Source organism: Kryptolebias marmoratus, linkage group LG1, assembly GCF_001649575.2.
Source record: "Kryptolebias marmoratus isolate JLee-2015 linkage group LG1, ASM164957v2, whole genome shotgun sequence".
In the NCBI taxonomy this organism is placed as follows: Eukaryota; Metazoa; Chordata; class Actinopteri; order Cyprinodontiformes; family Rivulidae; genus Kryptolebias; species Kryptolebias marmoratus.
This window is the reverse complement of record NC_051430.1, coordinates 9,051,180-9,073,649: the sequence shown is the minus strand read 5'-3', so window position 1 is coordinate 9,073,649 and position 22,470 is coordinate 9,051,180. Positions and strand designations below refer to the sequence as shown.

Sequence of the window (22,470 nt, the reverse complement as noted above, 5' to 3'; positions counted from 1 at the left end):
GGTCCATGACAGTGTGAACGTGACAAATTTGATTTTTTCATATCCAACTTAGGTCTTTTCTGTACATGGTACTGAATCAGATACATATCCTATTTTTTAAAAAGTGACAGCAGTGTGAACATTCATATCGCATTTCATCTGACTTTTACATCGACTGAAAGGACGGAGGTCCCTCACGTCGAAGTCCCGCCACTCTTGGCTCCAACTCTGCTTCCACACATGGCTCTGCACAGAGGCAGCAGCCACAACTCCAACAATGGTCATTGTTAATATTTGTGCTCTTTTTTTTTCTCCATCTTCTTCTATCTTTTACCATTCGGATGTACAGTTGGCCCCAATTGGACAGCAACTTCAGAATCAATACACACATGCTAACACTCGCAGCTTCCATATTCACTTCTGTGAGCTCAGTGTGCAAAGTGTGATTTCATATTTTCTTCTGTGCATACAGGTCATTTCAGGAACTGAACACTGTTCACGCTGGAGTCGGATGGAGGTCGCATTTAAAATGTAATGTGAATGACCACAGCAAAAATATCGGAATTGAGCATTAACACCTGAAGTGTGAATGTAGCTTTAGATCCTTTAGGACAAAAAAAAAAAAAAACAGACACAAAGTAAAAATAGGTGAAAGTCTTTGCAACAGTGGTGTATTAGAAAAAAAAAAGTTGAACAGGAAGATTTTTTTGTTTGTTTCAGAGTTTCAAGATCACAGTTTAAATGTTAAGAATAAAGTCAAAATGTTGAGGAAAAAAAGTTAAATTTAGAAAAAAGTCAAAATAGCATTTTAATAATAAAAATGAAATGGCAGGAATTAAGTTATTTTGCAAATAAAATGAGAATCAAAAACTAAATCATCTTTGATGGAAGGACCTACGATAGTCATATATGACTGGTGTAATTACTGACTTTACATAAAATAGGTTTTAATAATAAGGAAATATTTGAACACATGTTGTATAACTGTGCATCCCTTTAGAGGTTTTTTTGACATCTCCCACTGAAAGAAGACCTTAGGGCAGACCCAGGACTTGCTGGCCTGGGAACGCCTTGGGATCCCCCAGGAGGAGCTGGAGAGTGATGCTGGGGAGAAGGACGTCTGGGTTTCTCTCTTGAACCTGTTGCCTCTGTGACCCATGGATAAGCAGTAGAAGATGGACGGACTGATATTGTATAACTGAATACTCAACCTGAAAATAACTTCCTAAAAAATCCCAGAGGTTTAGGCTGTAGTATTTAGTTTTACCCAAGAGCATTCATAATTATAGAAGCTTTAGAAGCTTAACATGTTTTGACATTATTTTGAGGTCAACACTCAGGTCCAGATTCAGTAATGGTTTCTTTTGCGGGTGCCCTTTCATACTTTGTGCATCCGTCCAATTCACAAAGCTTATGCAAAGTGAGCATTGCGCCTCCAATTTGGCTGTCAACCAAACGTCGTCATTCTGTGCTGGTTTGATTTGCCTACATTTAAATACGGCATTATGCAGCATTTAGAGGAAAACCCTCCCATATAAAGGTAAATAATTGAAGCAAAAAGCATCTGATTTTCAAAGCCCTGCACTGTTTGCGACACGCATTTAGTGTGAAATGTTTACCGTCCCCTGAGAGCTGGGGGTATTTGTATCTCCTGAAGACGAATTTGAGGAAATTTAGCAATCTGCTGCAATGCTGTCTTCTTAAAAAGAGGGCAGACATGTCAGGAAAAGTATTATTAATACTCTCCCAGTGAAGAGTGTCACACATTATGATATCTATAAATATAAGGTTGATTAAAAACATGGAAAATCTTGTTGTTGTTATATATTCAGGATTTTTAAAAAAACGTAGTCACTATAGGGGTCAAACGGAACTCCCCACGGGGGGAGAGTGTTTAGCATGAATCCTATAGTGCTCAAGGATCCTTTTTTTCAAATATAAAGTAAAAAAAGGATGCAGTGATGATCCATGAAGCCCAAAATGTCATTTACTGATTTAAAAATGCCATTCGAAACACGATTCCTCCATGATGGAGTCATGTAGTTTTAAGAAGTTTTTTTGTTAAGACCTGGAGTTCCCCATGAGAAAACATCTTTCTCTTTGTTCCTTTTATTGCTGATGATGTCTTGGTCACATTTAGATTGTGCAATGAGGACAACAGATATCTGCTGTCTTCTGACAGAAAAAGTGTGTAAGTTGCTCGCACCTGCCGACCTGCATGAGCGTGTGATGCCGGAATAACAATAATATTATGCTGGTGCAAACACTCCCATTTCCATTGGCTTTTAAAGTATGACTCTGAGATGGGGCAGATAAGGGGAGTAAATGAAGAGGTAAATATTGGGAAGATATCACCTGCAGCACAATCCTAGTGAAGATGCCCATTGTATTTGTTTGGGACTTATAGTGTGAAGAACTGAAAGAAGTTCTGAGTTCTGCTCCCGTGGGAGTAATGAACCACATCTCAGACTGGTTCAAGAAAATGCCCCATCTTGTTATTTTGTAGTTTTTCTTTTAGAACTACAATAATGTTAAAAATAAGAACAAATCCAGTTGGTTTAAGAAGCCTAAAGAAGTTTGTTTTTTCCGACTTAGCCTTGGAACACTATTTCCACTTTTATTCTCAGCATTTTAAATTTTTTTTCTTCAAATGGTATTTTGACTTTATTCTTACCATTTTGACTCTTATCTCAAAGCTGAAAAAGAAAAGAAAAAAAAATGTTTTCCTCTCTTTTTCTCTTCTGAGTGTTTATGATTTATCTTGTACTTTGCATACAAAAATATGACTTTAGAAAACAAACTAAAACAAAACTAAATATGTTTAAACTACTTCTCTTTTGAAGCGAGTTTACTTTGCAGAAGGTCAACTCTGATGACTGATACATTACAACCAATTACATTATCACTATATTAATATTTAATCAACAAAAATTTATATTTATTGTACCATGAAAGTTGTAACATACAGAACTAGTTTTGAAGATTAGACCCCTTCCAGAGGGCTAATCTAAGAGGTGACGCCATGCTTTAAAGATCATTTGCAAAATGATCCTCATACAATTCAAAAAAGTTGCTTTAATAAAAGCCTTAAGCCAGTCTCACTCTAAAGACAACCCTTTAACATTTCTCTCTTCTCTTTAACAAAGGTGGTCAAGAATAAATTCTGACAGCAATGTCATTTAACAAAAATAGAACAATTTCATCATACTGTGAAATTACAGTTAAGGTTCTTGCAAATAAGTAACTATATTGTAAATAAATTAATACAAAAGTAGTTTGTAGAAAGGTTTCATAACTAGTTTATTAACACTGATTTAATTAGAAATTGAAAACATGTACTTCTTCTGAGGATAAAATTCAAAACTGTAATTTCAGTTTAATTATTTAAGGAATGATACAGTCTTCACAAAGAGTAACAAAATGTATGAGAGTGTGTGTTCTCCATACACATATAAATGTTTTATTTTTATATTAAAGTCAGTAAAATCACCAAAAAGCTAACATTATTTTAAGAGTGATTTTTAAATGGAAGTATAGGATGATGGGAGACCTATGCACATCTTAAGAAGCAAACAAAATTTAAACAAAGTAAAATTACAAGCTTTCCAGAATAGTGGCGGGAGTGTAGTCTTCTCTGATCTGTGAAGTAACATCTTGATTGTGATAAGTTGATGTTAAAATGTATTATCACCCGCCAACAAAAGGCAAAGCAATTGTTTTTGTTTGTACCGTTGTCAAGAACCACTAAACAGATTTTAATGAAACTTTCAGAAAGTGAGCACTGGGTTAGCACCTGCAACTTACTGACTTTTGGAGTCAACCTAATTCAAGATGGCCGCCACAGCAAAGCAATCTTAGCAAACAAAAAATTACTATAACTCAGTCAGGTTTATAGATTTTATGGTTAGATTTTGACCACAGTGGCTAGAGCTACTATCATTCTCAGCTTATGATGATCTTAGTTTAAAACTTGCTTAAAAGGCAAGGGGCGATATGCTTTACTTCAAGGATAGCTAGCTCTTTCCCATGTTGTGAGCCTCAGTAAAAGCCCTACAATAGTTTTTGTTGTTGTTGTTTTTATGATAACTCTGCCAACTGGTTGCAAATGTTCATCTCAAAAGAGAACCACCTTGACCCGAATGGTAAGTGATGGAAGTTTGCATCTTTTAGCCTTTGCTTTATTTTCAGGCATTTTTTCTAACACGTCTTTGAATCATGTAGGATTTTTCTTTTTTTGTCCTTGCAGTTCAACACTTTAATTTCCCTTTACAGTTAAGAAGGTAATGCGCTGCAAAAAAATGAATAAATCCCTCATGCTTGAGTGGATAAGAGTTCTAGTTTTAAAATGAAGAAATCTGTTTTATAAAACGATTTAAAAAAAACAAAAGCTCAAATGCAAAACAGCATAAATGGTGAAAGGAATTTAACATCACTGACAGCAAGGTCAGACTTGAAAAAAAAAAAAGTAAAAGGTTGATTTATACATAATTATGAATAAAGATTTGATGGAACAATCACTTGAAGCGTGTCTCTTATTATTGGCCCAGGCCATGAAAAGCAAGCGATCATGTAATTACCAGTGTGTATATGTGTGCGTGTGTGGGTGTGTGTGTGTGTTTGTGTTCTTTTGTCTTTTCGCAAAATATCTCATAAACCAAAGGACAGATTTTAAATTAAACTTTTCGAAATGAATCAATAGATGTACTTCTACAACTGATAAACACTGGAGATTCAAGATGGCCACCACAGCTAACTGATCATAGCTCAGTCAAATTTAAAGATATTGAGCTTACATTTGGTGTAGAAGGAACTGAGAGTCATCCCTAACACATGTTCCAAGCGCTAAAAAGAAAAATCCCATGCAATCTTCCTTTAAAACTTTGGTGTACAAAGCTGCGGATGATGTAAATAATGCCATTCACTTTTGTTTTCATGAAACTTGTCATTTTAATAAGGATTGTCTTCTGCTTGTTTGCACACCTCATTTAACAGATTTCTTCCAAAACCAACAATATTCCAAAACATTTCATACTGTTTGTTCGTGTCTGCATAATTTGAGTCCGGCCAGCCTGAGCCGTCCTCGTGTATCACTGGGACTGATGAGGGACGCTGGACAATGGAGTGCTGAGTTGAATTCCTATTACCTGTGCTGGGGAAACTTGTCTGTGAACGGTCGCTGTAAATGGAGGGTAATGAGAGAAGTGAAGTGTTTGCAGAGGAATAGTGCCGAGCAACAAGGGGGCCAATTTCTTTTCTCTAAATTTGTTTGTTTCCCCTGCAAACCTGTTTCCTCATGGTGTCCGTTCTGAATAATGTCAACACATCAAGAAAAAACTTGAGAGAACATGTGTCGGTGTGTGTGTGCGTTGATGTAAAAAAAAAATTGGTAGAACATTGTGCATACAAATCTATGTCTGTTTTTTTTTTATTTGTTTGGGTGTGTGTGGTGTCTATTTATTTTTAGGATCTATCCACACATTATCATATCTTGCTTCCCCCCTATCCCCAACCAACCCCTCCTTCCGCAAATCTCCCGTGGGACTTCACTGGGTGTATCTTTCCTGTTTCCCTTGCTCTAATCCAACGCAATTTTCTCTTTATCAACATTTAATTTGCAACAAGTGAGCTTTCCTCTGCCCAGGCAGCACAAAGTGAGACGGGCGCAAAGGAAAAGTACAAGACACTGTTTATCGGTCTCTCCCTCCTATCAATCCTCAATCACTATTTATCTCCTTGTATCATTCGTTTCCCTTTCTATGTCTCCATCACTGGTGCTCGTGCTAAATGTGGCCCATTTGTTAGATTTGACCATGAGCTTGGGTCCAATTTGTGGCTGTCCTGGGGCCTGCTAAGTTTTCTTGTCAGAGTTTTCAGTGGTTATGGAAAATCTCAAACAACATTAACAGTTTAAGACCTCAAATTAATTGTGATTGAATAAAATATTGGACAAGTAACTTTAAATAAAATTGAGATAAAGTCTTTCATGGTCTGGTGGATATTTGATGGTCATAACAGAGATTCATGGAGACTCAAAATGTATGATTTATTGATTAAATATATTAGCACATATACATATATACATTCTTCTTGGTTTAAAAACAATTTAATATTATAAATTGAGAGGGGAAAACTGTTTGTACATTTGTAATTACTCAGTGAACATATTTTTCTATAAGAACCCAATATGCTATGCACAGCTAGAAGCATGCAGGCTAATCTAATAATTCAGGTACAGAATAAGGATTTGTTGTGGTTTCTTTTTTTTCTTGCTATCATGCATAGATTTTACCAGCTGACTAAAACCCTAAACTACTTAGCTTTCCAGATTGTTTTAAAAATCCAATTTGCATCTGATTTTGTATGTCTTGTATTATTTTTGCACAGTAAGACATCATTAAAGGGCCTCTACTTATTTATTGCTCTTGGTTATATTCTCAAGCTCCACTGTAGCTTTGCATAATTTACTGTTCAAAAAGTATTTTTGCCGTAATGTTGGGTTCTGTTATGTAAATTGCCTAGAGAATATTTTTGTGATGAACTGGCACATTTCAACAAAATTAAGTTCAATTGCTGGCTTTCTATGCAACCGCTCAGTTTTTCCTTCAGTCTGAAAGCCACATTATATTCTTCTTCAGAAAATCGCAACTTTTGATTATCATGCTTGGTGGAAGCCTCTGCAGTCACCGCTGACATGTAAACAATAAATGTAATGTAGACATCTATGACAAAATGATGTAGGAAGTATGGGGTAATGGATGTAAGAGATAGATTTGACCTGCAGGAATACCCCAAATTCACTTCACAAAAATAACCAGAATGAGAGAGAGCAGATTTTCTTTACTGAACTTGCATTTAAGCCTCATTCAACATGAATCTGAATCCCTGCTACTGTTTAGCATAGGCCTGATCCCCCTCAGCCAGAACATCATATAGACTAGCAACATATAGCAGTTTCAAAGTGAGCAATAATCAGCCATCTTCCCTATATGTGTGACATCAAGCTGTGTGGCAAGAATAAGCGAGACACTGACTCACTGAGCCACCACACCGGGATTTACAGCAAGGACATCGGAATGTCATCCGTACTGGACTGATGCCACTGAATGAGTAAGGAAGGAACTGTAGAGCCAGCTGACTGGTAGGAGCAAAGTTCAAGCCATCAATATGTCTGCCTTACCAGTCATCAGATACTCTGCTGGTAGCCTGGCCAAAGGAGGAGATAGAAGCCACTGAAATCAAGACTAGGGAGCTCCTCACAATGCACGGAGGGTTTCACCCCAAAATCAGCACTGTGAAAGTGTTCACTAAGAGGAAAGTGGGAAGCAGGGGACTAGTAAATGTCAGAGCCACTACACAGGATGAAACAACAAAGACCTTGGGGTACATCAGGAGAGAAACTGATAAGTGAATATTTCAGGCAGCAAAAGGTGAGTAGGAACAGAAGGAACTGTAATGGAAAGATAAGCCCCAGCATAGTATAGTATGTACCACTGGCAGATTGGCTGATATCAAAAACCAGTGGCTAGAGAGGGATGGGCTGAAGGAAATCACAGAGGCACTAATCATGGCAGCACAAGAGCAATAGAAGCCGGGGTCTATCATACCAGGCAGGGACCAAGACGCAGGCTGTGCAGAGATGCCCCTGAGACAGTCCAGCACATATTAGCAGGATGTAAGATGCAGCCACGCAAAGCATACATGGAACGCCATAACCAAGTGTTTGAACATCTGTACAGGAGTTTGGACTGGAAGTCCCACAGTCAAACTAGGAGGCTTCACCAAAGGTGGTGGAGAATGGCAGGGCTAAGATACTGTGGGACTTCCAGATCCAGACTGGTGGTTGACAGACTACAGAAGAAGACAGTAATGATAGATGTAACGATCCCAAGTAACTCTAACCGCGAAAGGAAATACAAAGAGCTGAAAGAGAAAATAGAGACTTTATGCAAAGTTAAGGTCTCAATGGTGCCAGTGGTCATCAGAGTATTTGGGGCTGTGACCCCCAAACTGGAAGAGTGGCTCCAATAGATCCCAACAGCTCTCTACTTAATGCACTGCTCACTCTAATATTTTTCTTGCAACCAAGCAAAGACTTCAACTATTGCTGTTTGTGTGGAATGTTTTACTGGTGCACGGTCACATTTGATTGCTTTTTTTCAATTTGCTCATCAAGGTCTATTTGCCATATTTGATTGGCTTTACCATGCTGAACCCCACATCCACAAAAACACACAGGCAGACATTTATAAAGAGCACCAGCCATCCTCGTCCTCATTCTCTTAAAAAAAGAAAAAAATATATATTTCTCTCTCTTTTTTGCTTTCATGCCTAAAGTCATCTTTAATGACAAATTCATAATTCAAAATCCTTTAATGATGTGATTAAAAAGTCATTTGAGCTTTTTTGTACCCTTTGTAACCAGTGCCACCAGCACCCCTCTCGCTCACACACGTAACACCACAACCTACCGCCTTACACACCAACACACCGAAATCCTTTCTTTATTTTTGTTTTGCTATATATTTCGTTAACAGGGTGAAACTCTCTAATTTGTTCTTAATGAAGGCAAACTCTTCCCAAGAGTCTTACTTCCTCCTCTTCTCCTGAACAGCTTTGATCTTTAAGGGCACATTTAATTGATGCCATGTGTCAGTGGACAGATGGAACCCAGTTTGTTGCATAACAAGTGTTTACTGGAAGGTAGCTAACAAAGGCTGATGGACAAAGGCTGATGGTTTGTCTGCCAACTGGAGCTTCTAATTTGGATGTCATTTAGATTTGATTAACTGTTATTTTGGTGTCACACTTCCAGTAACTTCCAAGTTTTGTTGCAAAGATCAGCAACCTTTAATATTAATATTGACTTTTGTCATTCTACAGCATAAACATATTCTAATAAGGCTTCTGTCAATGCCAGTAACAACTTTTCAGACCTTTCATTGCAGTCATTTGTTGGAGTAAAAGACAAAACTAGTAAACTAAAACTGAAAACCTACTTTTCTTTTCCATAGTGTTTTTCCACTCAACAGTCATTTGTACCAAAACTCAAGGTACTTGTGATTTCTTTTTTATGTAGAGATAAAAACAATATCAGTGTTCTCCATTTAACCATGCAGAAGCTAAGTGTTTATCTGATTTTAAAGTGTTGCAACAGGAAGCATTAAAAGCAGTGCAATCATTGCTGTGTGAAATGTCAATTTATTGTTGGATAGAATTCTCTCCACATACAATTATGCTAATGCTAAAAGACTCATGCCTTTGAAAACCTCTGTCACATTTACATTTCTAAATTTCCACATTAGAGATTAAACTTCTGACAATGTTACGCTTCCAAATGTTTTACTGTTGAAAATGGCTTCTTTTTATCCACTTTTAGTAAATATCAAAATAAGAATAATTCAATAAGTGACCGTGTTTCCTAATTTTTTATTTATTGATTGATTTTTAAATGGAATTCATGGTAAAATACCAACAGCTGTAGTGGCCAGAATTTCACCATAAAAATACAGTATAATCACAATGTATGACACAGTATGGCATAACCTTTTGAAACTGTAAATTTTAATTGATTGATTAATTGATTCTTTACTTAAAGAAATTTGTTATTAAAAATGTGTATACCAGCACATTTTTTAATGGTAAATAACCTTTAAACAATAGAAATAATGTAAATCTAATAATCCATTGAATCCATAATCTGCAATAATCAACAATCCATTCATCCATCTTCCTGACCTGTGTTTTCCTTTCCAGGGCATGGGGAGCTGGTGCATATCTCCAGCAGTCATGCAACTGAAAAACATACAACAGTATTTTAGTTAAATCTTCCAACTTCAATTTCAAAATAGCTATGGTTGTCAGAATTTCACCATACAAAACTATCCTGACAATGTGCTGACCAAGTTTGTGTGCATTGTGGTGTGTGTGTGTGTGTGTGTGTGTGTGTGTGTGTGTGTGTGTGTGTGTGTGTGTGTGTGTGTGTGGAGGGGATGGGAGGGGTGGTTAAGGGCTAGTTCAGGGGCTGAAGAAGCTGCCAAATTCAGGATCGTGAGGTTTTTTTTGTAGCCTGGGAAACTCTTTGGCTTCCCTTCCCACAAGTTGGCCAGCTGACTGTCACTCATATTGTATCCTACCGTGAGAGTGTGCCCACATTTGTACACATACATACAAATAAGTGTGTCCAGCTGAGACAACATCAATCCTTGTGGTGAACATTTGTATTTGTGGGGTTTTTTTTCAATCTCTTCCAGTGTGTATCACTGTGACTAGGGATGGGCAAAAGTGTGTTTGTGTGTCTGCTGAAACAGACACATCTGTGGGCATGGTAGCTTTCACAAAGCCAACAGTGCCAAGACGGTCCATTAATAAAACAGTCAAAGGAAGCTGAGGCAGTCAGAGGTTGGTCCCAGGGTAACTGGCCTGCTCATTTCCAAGGTGTGTGTGGTAGTCCATGTGTAAAAAAAGCAGATTTGTCATTGAGGAAAGACCACAGCGTGTGGGTAAGAAAAGTAACATCAACCCCCTGCTACCAGCATTGCCCTGCTGTCCTTGTGTGGTCTCTGACACACTCCCACACACTCTCAAACACACACACAGCCACAGAGAGTCTGATTGTATGCCAGATACCCACAAAGGTGTGTGCTCTAAAAGAAATGTTGCAGTTTGACTGTATGGTACAAGGTTAAAGGGCATTGTAGGTATAGTTATTTGTGTGTGTGTGTGTGTGTGTGTGTACTTATGCGTGTGAGGAGTGAACAGTTTTGTAAATGTGCATTTCCTGTGTTCAGAGGTTAAAATAAGACAAAGCAGGAAAGGAACTAGGAAACAATCCATCCTACAGGATGTAGCACAAAGGACTTGCACGTTCATACGCCACACACCCATAAAAAAAGCATGTGTTGCAAAATTTCACACTCAAAAAAAAACAAAAAAAACCCCCAAAAAACACTAGAGAGATTCACTTCTCACCCACACACAAGAACATCCACAAATACATTTATTTCTGTCCTTCCAGAATGAACAAAGAGCATCCACAAGCGCACACACACATCACTTCATAACTTTGACTTTCACCCTCTCCTCTCTGTCAAAAAAATGTAGCAACTTGTCCAACATAAGAGGTGAATGTCTGGCCATGATGAAAGAGTGCAAAGCAACACTATTAAAATAAATGGTCAGGCTGTCCCAGCATCAATTAGACTGACAGCTTCCTTTTCTCTCTTACACACATAGATCAGTCTGACTTTATTTCTCCTCCATCCAAACTTTATGGCTCACTCTCCACCTACTTCCAGTTCCCTTTAAATCCTTTTGCTCTTTCGCTTTGTCTTTCATTTCATCCTCTGGGGTTAGCTCATTATGACTCTCAGGCAACAGTTTTGTCTGTGTGATCAATCCCTCCTGTCGTTTCCCTTCATCCAGATATATTCCTTTCATTCCCTCCTTTGTCCGCGTACCCCCCCACTAAATTTTTAACATAGCCATTTGGCTTTAGACATGACTAATTGCTATCGCAGCATATCAGACAGCTGCTTTGGCCCCAGCATTCTGGCTTGCCGTTTGTGTGCCTGTTGTTGGGAAATAGGTTCAGTCACGGTCGAAGTGGCGGTGCCAAATCTAAACATGGGGTTTAGAGATGATGGGCCTGTTCGGGGCAGCACCTGGTACCAACTGCTTCAGCCCTCTCTGTTCTCAGTGCATGGCGGCAACAATGTCACCCTGGTCTGTGTTCAATTGGGTCTCATTGGAATTTCCCATTTAAATTGCATCAATATTCTGCCTAATCTCACCTGTGTCTGTGAAAATCACTCAATATACTAATGTAGTGCATCCGATAAATTTTAGCATTCAGGCAGCACAGAGAGAAGGACACCAAATAATTGTTGGTTGTCTGAAGGACTTTCAGTGTGCTCTTTGTACACAATCATGTGAATAAACAAGCTGCTGTCCTGTATTTTGACATGTAAGATGATAACCAGAGGCTCATTTATATGCAGCTTCCTCCAAAGTGTTTTTAAATTTCTTCTGTTTGGTTTTTTCAGTTCAAAATTCGAGCTGGGTTCCTTAACTTTTTAGCAAACTGCACTTGGTGCCAAGATGTTGTAAAAGCTAATTAACTACCAGACTGTTCACTTACTTGAATCTGATGACAGTGAAACTAATTACTATTTTATGTCCTTTAAGTGAACAGTTCAAAGCAGTGGAGCTAATGCTGGTGTTAAACAAAAAGTAGGAGGATAATCAAGTGCCTGCATAGTGATACTTCAGTCTTTTCCTTTTTTCCCCACGCATTTTTCAAGCAGTAGTGTTCCTGTACTGTATGAGGAACTCAAATGTGGTGAAGTATGTGAGAGTAGTGCAGTACATGTACAACAACAGCCAGACAGCGGTGAGATGTGCAGTAGGAGTGACAAATGGGTTCAAGGTTAAGGTGAGACTCCATCAGCAGTCAGCTCTGAGCACCTTCTTGTTTACAATGGTGATGGCAGGTTGACAGATGTCAGGCAGGTGTCCCCATCGACTATGATAATTACAGATGGCATTGAGGCACTGGGAGCAGGTGGAAGAGAGCTAGGAGATGTGGAGGCACTGTATGCTCCGGAGAGAAGAAGAAGTCAGTAGAAGAAAGACAAAATAAGTGTGTGAATGGGGGTAAAAGATGTGCAACAGTAAAGCTGCAAGGAGTGAAGGTATTAAAGGTGTATGGGATTAAGTACCTGGGGTCAACCATCTAACAACCAGGAGTGCACAAAAGAGGTGAAGAAGAGAGCGGGAGAGTGGATGGAAACGAGTGTCAGGGGTGATTTGTGACAGAAGAGTAGCTGTGAGAGTGGAAGAAAAGGTTTACAAGATGGTAGTGAGACCTGTTGTGGTGTATAGTTTGAAGATGGTGGTACTAACAAAAAGACAGGAGATGGAGCTGGAGGTGGAAGACATGACAATGCTAAAATTTTCATTGGGAGTGACCAAAATTAACAAAATTAGAATTTAAAGCTGAGATGGTTTGGACATGTGCAGAGAAGGGATATATTAAACAAAGGATGTTGAAGGAGGAGGAAAAGAGGAAGAGCACAGAGAAGGTTCATGGATGCAGTGAAGGAGGATATCCAGAAGGCTGATGTGATAGTGGAGGATGCTGGTATACTGTTAGGTGAAAGCAAATTATAGTCTTTCTATTGACCTGGAGGCCAACAAATTAATAAAACTAATCTTTCAATTTTCTATACCTTTATAAAACATGTGTAAACCTTATGGCAAGAGCATCCCTGGGTCAAACTTCAGCTGTACATGTTTTGTTTAGTTTACATCTTGAGTCGAAACATCTTAACATTGCTACTGACGATGAAGTCAAATTCACCAAAGCTAAGTGGTACGAAGATGATTGTTACCGAGCCCCAATAAGAAGTCATTTTCCCAGGGTAAACTTTAAACAAGGGATTTATTTTATGCCTATTTTACTTCTGCTTTTAGCACTAAATATAATATAGCATGTTTTTGTAAATTAATCTGTATTTTGTTAATTTCATCACCCTGCTCTTGGTACAAAGCAGTGTGTGAGATGCAGGAGTTGTTGCTGTATTACTTACATAACTCCTTTTGTATTTTTGTCCATTTATCAAGCATTGGCATTGAAGTAATTTTTAAAAACTGATCCGATAGCTTTAAATCAAAATTTAAAGAACAGAGGAAATTTGAAAGCATTATTAGTTTGTTGAACCTGACCTATTTGAAGCTGTTTGATCAGTTTGTGATTTAAAAATTGATACGTCTCTGCAATCAAAAACTCCAAATTAAAGTCAGCTTCTTTGAGAGGTGTGTAAAAACGAACCCTGTGTTGTCTTGCAAACTTATATCAGGAGTTCAGCTTTTAAAAAACTGACCTACACTGTGACTAGGCTGTAAAACCTGGAAATGTTCAAATGTTTTTGTACATTTTGAGAGTACTGTACATTCGTAAATAATTTTCCCTTCACATGATTCTGCAAGTCGAAAAAAATCTCTTTAAATACGCTTTTATTCGGGGGTGGTCTATGGGGGAAAGGCTTGTCAGCAGGGGATTTTTCATATTCATGTATACTGTGAGACAAACTGTTGGCTGGGGTGCCAAATGTAGCTCACTCATTATTTGTAGGTTTTCATCTTTATTTTCTACTATAAACAAATGCAAGTTCTTCGCACTTTTGAGACACATTTCACATGATTTCTTTTGCCTGGATGCTAATGAACAGCAGTGATTTTGTTGAGAAGGTTTATATGAGTGGCTGATCTGGCTTATACAGTCAAAGCCCAGTCAGCTCATTATTTGTAATTAATCTAATTTATTCAGTCCTACTCGTGCCAGTTGTTCACACAGTATTCCGTTTCTGCTCCTCTCAACAACCCAAACTATCCTAATGTGATTTCTGTGCGCCTTTCTCTCTGAAGAAACCCCATCCTTTAACAGCTGCAGCTTTTCCGGACATTCGCACAAGATGATGTAGTCAGCACTACAGTGTGGGTTTTTCAGTGTGTATGTGTACATATGACGGTGACCTAATTGCAAGGAGCTGGGCCTGGCCATTTCCTGTGTTTATTTTCTTGTCATTAGCGATGCACACAGGGGGAAAAAGAGCTCCTACTTTTGGTAACTTCAACACTCAATAGAGCCGATATTTACATCGTACCGAGACAATGTGAAGGGAGTCAAACAAAATTTACTTCTTTTTTTTTGCTGGAATAACAAAACCTCAGAAAGAAGGCTAGTAAAATATTTGCCACGCTCCACTTAATTGACTCATTGCTCCTCGCTGTTGCCAAATTACATAGAGGAGTGTGCCGGAGAGTCACTTCTTCCACTTTGGAAATGTCCCTTTCCTAGAAAAAAAACACTGTCTTGTTATTTGGCTTAACTGGTTTCAAATAAAGCAGCTTTCATTTGAAAGAGAGCATTGAAAGCCCTAAATGAAGTATGACTTAGGTTTAAAAGCAACACCATAATTTATTAATTTAAATCACAGCTTGTTAAATAACATATCACTGAGGACTGGCAGCCTTACGTTCTGTCGGGTCATCCCACCTAATGTTAACTCATTTGACATTTTATGCAACTTGTTTTATTTCTTAATGTTGAACCTTAGTCCTCAAGCAACCAAGTGATTTTAGCAACTAAAATGTTGTTTTGTAAAGAGATTCTTGTTTTTTTTTGTGTTCTTTTTGTGTTTATCACACATATACTATGCCTTGTGTTTAAGACAGATTTTCTGGTTTGGCTTCTTGGAACAGATCTTGTTCACAAGCTTTTTCCCTGTTTGCCCATGAGCTCCGGTTCTAGCCTATCCTCATCCTCTTCCTGTCCCCTTTGCACGCATACCTTGATTAGCTGCTTGATGTTCCTCAGTTGCAGGATGGGCACATTGTGGTCCAAGTCTGAATCAGAGTGGCCTGATACCTCAGAGATATGATCGTCATTGTTCGATGCCAACACACCTCCATCAATTGAACTATATTCATCATGGCTTGGATATAAAATATATTGTCTGACTTTTTATAGTTTTAAATACTCTAGATCATCCAGTCATGATTCACTGGGAAACAGAAAAGTCTGTTGTTCATAATTGCTAATAAAAAAAACGGTACAAATCCGCTGATCTTCATTTCAGAAATGTTCTTATTAGATTAAAGCTTCATGTTTCCTTAAACAATAGGGCGGCTGCTAAAGTGGGTATAAAGTGAGGCAGGGTGGGTATAATGTGGGTGGATGTAGGCAGTGAAATAAAGTCTTTGGCCTAGAAGACAGTTTTGCAAGCTGTGAATAAAAAATAAGTTGTAATTTTCAAAAATTAGCTGCACAAAACACAACCGCTTAGTTCACTGGTTGGTCACAAATACTCAGAATTCATTAAGACTGCAGCTGAAAATTTGCATTTTTTTTAGCAGTATTGGGTCAAGTTTGAGTCACCAAGTAGTCTTCAGCAGTGAGACATATATTACCTTCACTGACCGCAGAATTCATAATCCGTGCCACACCATTTGGCTGATCCCTGCAAAAAAGGATGAACATGTGTAGGACAAGTATACTAAAAAAAATCATGGTAAGAAACAATGTTTCAATGAAAATAAATAAATCAAAACAGCACACAAAATCATATGGACTCAGATGTTTAAAGGTTAACCTTTGGACACTATATGGAATATTCATTGTCATGGTTAAACAGTCTATTAGCTGCTTCCAGCTGACTTATTTTATTCTAACTTCAGTAAAAGCAGAGTGTTAAGCAATTTAGGCCCAATATTGCCAGCATGAGTGTTTACTGCTGCAACCCCCAATGTGAAGACAAGGATGGCGTTCCAGCTGTAAAATGTGTTCTAATGTAACATGTAATCACACACACCAAGACAGTTACTTTACATTACACTTCAGCTGCTAAGGCTCTCACAGCATCTCACAGTCAATAAAACACTGTTAAAAATTAAATAGACTTATTGTTTAGACTTGGACAAACCTATAAATCATAAAACAACTAAATGGAAGAAATATATATAATTAAGCCTGCTGTGCATTTTTAGATCGACCTAGCAGAATTCCTAGAATAACTATTAAATAATGTGAGTCTGTGGTTAGTTGTTACATCAAACACTGGCAAAAATAAAACACGAGGCATCAGATGATGGAATTAACTATGAGTCGCATTCATATTTTCAGTACAAACTACCACAATAAAGCACTTTTAAAAGAATAGTTGCTGTTTTGCTGTTGCAGGAAGAACTTTCGGAGCACTGCTTAATGACTGCTTAAAGAGGTGAATATTTCTGGAAATAATTCACAAAGAGGGAACTCTCTTTGGACTGGCATCATTACAGTATCAGTGTGGTGAAAATCAGCGGATAATTGGGGCCCTCTCAGGTTGATGGTGAAAGTTGTTGACATAGTTGTTGCTGAAGAGCTTTCTACTGTAATCACTGCGAGGTTAGTTGGAGCCTGTTCGTTTACATGAATAAATACTGAAATGAGTTTGTGTGACTCAAATAACACAGTTGGGTGCTCGTATTTAACATTATAAAGCATTTAATTTACAAGCAAGTTAAGCTGATATTCTTTGTTGTAATGTATCATTTTTATCTCATTAAACACACACTTATATTTTTGTTGTCCTTGTTTACTCTAAAGTTGCAATAATTTTAAGAGCCTTGTTTTTGCCTAAAAGGCTGCTAAAATCACTTATCAAACATGGTGCGTTGTTGCATAATGTCAGTGTCAGCATGAAAACCTGGAGGGAAAATGTAGATCAAATTTGGTATTTTAATTGTCTGGCAAGTGTGCAGCTGCTACTGATTATTTTGAGTATCCCTGAGCAATCTCCAGAGGGACTGAAATACAAATTAAACTCACGCTGCATGGGCTCACCAGAAACCAGATGTGACAAAATATTTACACCCACCAGTGGAACAGTTGCATAGTTAATTAAAGTAACAACAAATATAGTTTTTTATATGATGTTTTGATTAAAACATTTAAAAAAAATATTGCAACAATAACATAACATAATGGAAATATTAAAAGGTTACTTAACAATTTAGTTAGTATAAAAATTATTTAAATCAAATACTAAAGTTCTTGCATTTACTTGTTCTTCAACCAGGTCTTCCATTTATTTTTGGAAAATTGGACTATCAATGCTTTCTACCACCTTTTTCAAAATTTGTAAAAGCTCGTCTTTTAGAAAGGGGTGTTCCTCCTCCTCTTCATTAAAGCTCCACATGCTTTAGAAACACCACAAGGATCCGCTGGTGCTGATCTGGTAACTCAAGGATGTCCAAGACTTTATTAAAACCTCTTATTTCTAAAACCCTTCTTACCATAATCTGACGTTCTCCTCCCACAGTCACGATTCAAATCACACAGGGGGAAAGGGAGGGTTTCACCCCCTAATTAAAAACGTTGCCTGTCCCAGAAAAATGAAGACACCAGATTGAGGATTGAAATTCTATTTTCATTTCCCATAATCATACATTTTTCATCTCATATATAAAAGAATTTTGTGTAATGGTTTCTGAACCCTCCAAGGCCCTATGCCCCTAAAGTGGATCACAGTAACTCTTAATTTTGCTGTTACATGAACCTCCCCATGCTGTCATCTTTTACTGTCTCCTGGACCTCTTCCTGAATCCCTAAAATGTTAATATTAGCGAAAGGTCAAGCAGACCTAAAGTAGTGACAAAATATTGTAGTTTTTTTTTTTGTTTCAGGGTTTTTTGAATTATAATGTGCAAAGTGTCTGACGGTGAATGCTAGGGATGCACAGTTGCAGTAAAAAGTTAACATACACCCATTTATTTATTTCAACCGTTCATTTTTTTAGTGTGAAAGTATGATACAGCTTAAATGACTTTTACAAACAAGAATTGACTGCACAAGTTTGAATGTATTGTGGATTTTCTCTATTCCAGTAACAGTAGTAACAGAAAACATTGTTAAAAACCTGGCAGGAGTCAAACAAGCAAGACAACTGAAAGCTACTGATAAACAAGGTGAATCAAACAGGACAACACAAAAACAAACCCCAAGAATCTCAAAAGTGTGACACATACAAGCTCAAATATGTACATACATCTACCTAAACCTTTTTGATAAGTGGTGCTGAAGGTTCTAAATTGTCTTTTAACTTAACAATGCTGAGCTCGATTAACTTCACATTAGTGATCATAATAGATTGCATTTGGTAGTTTCTCTTTGCCAATATAAAAATGATAGATTGGACAGCACTCAAATCAATACAATAATGGGAAAAGTTCAAGGAACTCAGTGAAAATCTAAGAAAGAATAGAAACTGATTAGGATGATCAGGAACAACCCAGGAATCATTGAGGCTAAAGCCTGCAATGAACAGAAAACTGCTGGAACACCAGTGTCACTGACCTTATTGACCCGGTCCCAGTACTCGTTCCACCCTTGTGTCCTTCAAATGCACGTTCATGCTGAAGGGTTTGCATGCGTAGTGTGTCCCAATTCTCTGGAGTGGTCTTTCTCCCAGCCTCCTTTGCGTTCTACATCCGCCCTTTGGGTAAGCCCATACCCAGACGGACTTTGGCAAAGTATTTACTGACAATTCATCGTTGCATGTGAATTTTTGAAATTTTTCTTTATTATAAAAGGCGGAAATATGGCAGTGTTGACTGAGCAAGCTGAGTCTGTCACGAAAAATGCAGTTTTCAAATATAAAGTATTGAAATAATTCTTGTTTCACTCTGCTGTACATGTGTGAATGCTATCAAACTTTTCTCCGTTTTCAACAAGTCATAACAAAACACATTTCAACAGCCAAATATCTCCTGCAATGACTTTAGAAAGCAAAAAATACCTATATTGTACTATTAAAATCGAACTGGCACCTTCTTAAAATGCCAAAACAGTAACCGGTCCCGCCCTATTGGATGTCACCGTTACGACAGAGGCGCAAGTCGATGACGTAACCCGTACTGTCCCAATTCTCCAATGTCTGCATGCTTGTAACCTGCGCACACGAACCCTTCTGTACACTTCGACTGAGTGTATTAAAGTAAGTTTTACAACACCACGAACGGAGAGGTTTGCAACCAAGAAAGAAGCTCCTGCTCCAAACTAACAATTTCAATCTCGTCTGAAATTTACAGCTGAGCATATGAACAAACCAAATGCCTTCTGAAGAAATGTTTTAAGTTCATACTAGACAAAGATTGAGTTATTTGGCCATAAAGACAAAAAATGTGTTTGGAGAAATCAAGATAAAGTGGATGGAATGATAAAGTAGGAGGATGACCTCTAAATTCTTCAGCTTCACCTCAAATCAACAGCTAAAGAACTGAAACTTGGGACACATTTGGGTGTTCTGACATGGCAGTAATCTCAAACACAAATCAAAACTGGTTTCTGATTGGATAAAACAAGTTGACATTAAGCTTCTGGAATGGCTTATCCAAAGCCCTGACCTCAACCCAACAGAAGATTTATAGAATATGCCTAAAAGCTTGGTTTGTAACAGGAAACTAGATCCTTTAAATGAATTCCGCCAAGGAGAATGGTGAAATATCTATCAGAATTATGCTAGAAGCTTGTTGATGACTCCAAAAACTCAAGTTTTGGCCACAGGTGCAACTTGGGTTTTTGGAGCCATCAACAAGCTGCTAAAGGACATTTAACCCAACATTAGTGATGTATGTGCTGCATATAGTTGAGATTGTGTCATTTTGAGACTGTGTGAAATTGAGAAAATCCACAGTAAATTTAAACTAGTGCACCAAATTTTTATTTATAAAATTAATTGTATAATCATTTCATCCTGGAAAAAGAACAGAATAAATAAACCATTAACAGACTGAAATTAATGCAAGGTTCTCTGTATGTAAACCTCTGACCTCAGTTGTTCGCATACCCAAGTACCTATGAACTCAGAAGATTTTAAACCTAGATCAATACATTTAGTTTTTTTATGAATTTAAAAGAACTACATGAAACACAGAAATGTCCCTTCTAAAGTTTTGATTTTATGTACACATTCGAGAATTCAGCAGAAACTGATGGTACGGGGTTTAGGACACTTTGACATGTGGACTACAGAGACTGAGGATTGGACGACCATCCGGCTTCCTGATCCACAGCAGCCACAGGAGATTTGGGTAGAACTCGGATCCTAAACAAGTAATTTATCTCTTCAGCTGCTGAACGCCTCACTCTTTTCACCATCTGCTCTGTTATTGTGTCTGTCTGATGCTGAGCGGTGGTTACTCAAGTATTTTACTATCAACAGCTGCCTGCTGAGGCTGAAAGCAACACCTTGGAACTGTAACTTTCATCCAGAACACTGAGGGTTTGGTTCAGACAGCCTGACAATTAGCAAAAGCTTGTTATTTTCAATCTTTTGAAATTCATGCAGTAACAAAATCAAAACAGAAATAGTCACCAAGGACACGCTGGAAATAAAAAAACAGCTAATTGCAGAGTGTACTTGCTTCATCGTGTCCTGTATATCTTTTGAGTTTTACCCAGATGTTCATAATTACTATTTCCAGCTGTTAGAGTGTGTTTCCCGCACAGAATTTCCTGCTGTGACATGCATAAACCAAAGCGAAAATAAAACCTTGACAATTATTCAATGTAATCTTTAGTAATTACCAATAATGGTATGAGAGTACATGTGGTTGTGTTTTTCTACAGGATGCCTGCTGTTGTTCATGCATTCAAGATGTGTGTGTGTGTGTTTGGTTTGTGTGTGTGATTATGACCTTTTCGATTCTGCAACGGACACCTCGAATGTGAGCACTGCGTTTTTCCTGAAAACTGAAAACAGAAATACCAATCAGCGTGCAAGAATCCATCTCCTGCTGTTGATAAAACTCACTGACCAAGCAGAACATTTTCATACTTCTGTGCAGAACGCATTTCTCGGTTTTGGCTTTTCAGTAGAACACATTTCCAGCCACAGAACACAGTCTTCACTCTGGATCAGAAATGAGCAGCCCTGCCTAGAGCGAAAACAGAAGCCAAAGTTCAGTATTGTAAATCTTCTCTTTGCAGTTCATCATTCTAAGATATTTTAGAGAAAAGGTGGCATATGTAATAAGTTCAGCGCAGACTCTTGAATTGTATTCTGTTTATCTTTTTTAATGTCGTTCTTGTGACTCTTTTCTCCGTTTTTCCTCTCTTTCACTGTTAGGCCAGCTTCTCACCTGCAGCGTGGCATTTGAGCAACATCATAATTTTTTATTTTGGCTCCCATATAAACAGATGAGAGTATACCCACAGGCAGTGTTTTGGGCACATCTCACCTGCAGCAGCAAAACAAACCTAAGGTCAGCAGTGTGAATACACATGCAACTCTGCTGGTGTGAAACCGGATTTACCCCAAGGTGCAGTCCAACCTTCTTTGTCTTTCCAGTACTTTGTTTTACTCTCGTGCTCATCTCTACAACAAACTAACTCCATCTGTCCTTCCACACCCCTTCATCCTTTCTGCCGTGGGACCCTGCTCCTTTCCTCCCTCCCTTTCTCGTTCACCTCCTTCTGCCCTCCCTATAACATCCGTCACTCTTTACCTTCCTGTCTTTGTCAATCTGAACTTCCAGGAATTCATTCGGAGGGAAGTGCTGCCTTATGAACTCGATAAAACCTCACCCCATCTCAGCTGCTGCACGTCAAATATATTTAGCATTAGTGTTATATAGCATCTAATGTTCATGCTGCATATTAATGAAACAGACTAAGCATTTATGAAACTCATTGATCTCCTTTTTTCACCAGTCATATAGAAATAACACACAAGCACATATATAAAATGACCATATGTTCATCTCTTATTGCCTCTAAATCTTGTCTGGCTGTTTGATAGATCCTACATACTGGAATCTGATCTGGAATCTGATCCACAGACATGATAGTAATCATCGCTCTAAAGAGCTTAGCTAAGCTTCTTTTAACACATTATCAGCAATGCTGCAAACTTAGAGAAGCACTATACACTCACTCCCACCAGTTTATCT

The 22,470-nt window shown here is 38.0% G+C and overlaps 1 long non-coding RNA gene across 1 annotated transcript in view; it reads right to left on the bottom strand.

Moving 5' to 3' along the window:
• Positions 1 to 9,298: 9,298 nt before the first annotated feature.
• The window catches only part of LOC119616892, a 59,898-nt gene continuing 46,726 nt past the window's right edge, over positions 9,299 to 22,470 (bottom strand). The window contains exons 3-6 of the long non-coding RNA XR_005232962.1: positions 21,357 to 21,456; positions 21,217 to 21,271; positions 15,949 to 15,998; positions 9,299 to 9,771 (exon numbers count right to left, since the gene is read on the bottom strand). This is a non-coding gene — a long non-coding RNA (uncharacterized LOC119616892). The remainder of the gene's footprint in view (positions 9,772 to 15,948; positions 15,999 to 21,216; positions 21,272 to 21,356; positions 21,457 to 22,470) is intronic.